Source organism: Balaenoptera musculus, chromosome 4, assembly GCF_009873245.2.
Source record: "Balaenoptera musculus isolate JJ_BM4_2016_0621 chromosome 4, mBalMus1.pri.v3, whole genome shotgun sequence".
NCBI lineage: Eukaryota > Metazoa > Chordata > Mammalia > Artiodactyla > Balaenopteridae > Balaenoptera > Balaenoptera musculus.
Genome location: NC_045788.1, coordinates 71,993,458 through 71,996,230, shown reverse-complemented (window position 1 = coordinate 71,996,230; position 2,773 = coordinate 71,993,458).

Sequence of the window (2,773 nt, the reverse complement as noted above, 5' to 3'; positions counted from 1 at the left end):
TGTCCTCTCTCTCTCTGCCTGTGAATACACAGTAGCAACAGGAGCAGCTGGGAATCTCTTAACTGCCTTGTGCTTGTCAAGATGATGCAACTTGCCAGGTGAGTGAAACAGATTCTGAATATCTGGCTGAGGGGAAAACAAAATAAAACAAATCTTGCACCAAACCAAGAGAGTAAGTTTCTCAAGAGGCTTTCTGAGGCCGCCAGTGGGAAACTTCAGTGTTCGCTGCACCACGTGGCTCACACACTGCCTTTCCTCCTTTACACAGCTAAGTGAAATCCACTCACCCTGTGGGAGGAATAAACCAAACACAAAAACAAACCTATTAAAGGGCCGCTCAGCCCTGCCTTAAGTGATCGGAAGCAAGCAAGCAAATGCACAGGTGCTTCCCAAGACAGGTCTTTGGCATTTCTGCTCCTAACGCACCCTTGAGTCCACACTGGAGATGCCCTGGACTCTGCTCGGGAGGGAGGAAGGAGGCCCTGGCGCTGAAGTGAGGGCTCTGGGGCTTTGCACCTGCTATGGCACAGAAAGGAGGCCCCAGGATATGTCTGGAGGGGACAGGGTCTGGGGGTGCTTTCTGTTGGTGGAACGAAAAAGAAAAATGGCTTAATGGAAAAGCTTGGATTTTGAGGTTGGATTAGACCTGGGTTCAATCCCTTACTCTAGTTTTGTAGTATTGGGATCTGTAACATGGTGGTTGAGAGCTAAGCTTTAGAGTTGGACACTTTTGGATTTAATTTCTAGTGCTACAAGTGGAACGACGATAACACTTTCCAAAATACCTTCTGTATATATTCTTCTTGCAGTCATTCTGCCTTTATGGCTCTAAGAAAGAGAATAAGATGGATGGCGCCACAAGAAGGAGGAGGATGCGACATAGGGACCGTCCCTGTCAAACAGTTGGAGGGAAAGGAACAAGGGGACAAGGAGTGGGAGGCAAAAAAGGAAAGGAAGAAGTGCCCAGAAGGTGAGGATTAGAAACCGTCAATTCAGTTGAGGAAGATTCCAGAGCAAAAGACTGTGCTCCTCTTCCTGCCTAAGAGACTCTGGGAAGAGACTGCCTTAGAGGATCCCACACTGACCAGGGGTCGGTTCACAGAGCAGAGAGCAGGCCTGAGGCAGGACTGCCCCCCAGCTTGGTGCTTCCCGGCCTGAGCCAGAAGCTCCTGGGGGCCCCCAGTGGGGAATGCAAAAGGTCACCAAGAGCTGAGGCCAGCAGGCCCACCACAGGGGGAAGTGACCCAAAGCAGAGACTGTGAGGAGGACCGCCCACACCGCAAGGGACAGGCCAAGACCCAGGTCTGCTGGATTGGTGAGAGCCGGGGTGCCGCTGAGCCAGCAGCAGGGAGGAGAGAGGGAGGGGATGTCACATTGCGTCAGCCAGGCCTGGAGAACGGGCCACATGCTGTGCGGCATGGACTTTGGCTGCAGGTGTGAATAGGGCCCCGTGAGCAGGCATAGTAGGGACTTAGGGCGGTAGGACCTACAGAAGCGAACAAAGACCAGCCTTCTCAAGGGGCAGAGGGGAGGAGCAATAGCCTGGAGAGGGAGAGGTAGACTGGGAAGAAGTTTGAGCCTTGAATTATTTAAATACTTGTTCAAAAGAAACTGAGAAAACTGGAAAAATAATAAACACAAAAAATAACATCTCAAAAAAAAAAATCTCTTTTACTCCCATTCTTCCTCAAAAAAACCACTCTGAAATCTTTGACTTGGCAAATTTTGATATTTTTTTCCTGCTCCTCAGTGAGATTTGGGGCTCTAGAGGTCAAAGTCATCAGTTATGGACAATAAAGGACCCCACCAAGTATCCACATTTGAGGTACAGTGTATAAATTTACAGCACCCCCCTCTACTAGAGGAGCTTTGTAAACTTTGGTTATCTTAACTTCTTTGGGCCTCAGCTTCCTCATCTACAAAATGGGAATAATACTACTTCATAAAGGTTGTTGGGTGTATTAAATGAAATGATGCATGTGAAGCACTGTACAGTACTCAACACATAATTGTGCCTGTTAATGGTTATATAACATTATTACTTAGCTTCCACCAGCTTCATTTTCTACGGCTGTAAACTGGGATTGCAATATTCACCTCACACAATAGGTTTGCAAATAGCATTACTTTCCCTTTCTCCTCTATTCCCTTTTCTGAAGAGCTACCGTTTATCTTATCTCGTCTTCTACCTCAAATAAATACATCTCTATTCATTTATTCAACCAAGACTGTTTTCTGAGTTTCAGCTTCGTGCAGATCACTCTCCTGAGGGTTTCTGAGATGATACATGTACAGTATTTATCATTCATGGTCTGCTGGTTGAGGGCGGAGGGAGCAATATTTTTACATCTTTATCGTAGAAGGGAAAAATGATGAGTGGATAGCAAAAGCACTGCAGTAATTCAGAGGAGGCAGTGTTGATTTCTAGTTAGAAGTCAGGGAATGCTTCCTGCATAACCTGGAATTTGAACCAGACCTTGAAGAATGAGAAATACTTAGGCAAGTGAAGATTGGGGAGGGCACAAGGATGTGTGTTGAGATGGGTGGGTGGTTCTGTGTGACCAGTTCAGAGAAGTTGAAAGGTTGGGGAAAAGATAGGCTGGAGAACTGGGTACAGGCCTGATATGATGAGCCCACGATGCTATTAAGCTAACAGTCGTCAACTTTTCACTTTCTCATATTTCATGAAAGGAAGGAGAAGGAGAAGGAACTAAAATGTATTGAGCTCCAGATACACGTGAGCCACTGCACAGAGACGATTGTTCTATGTATA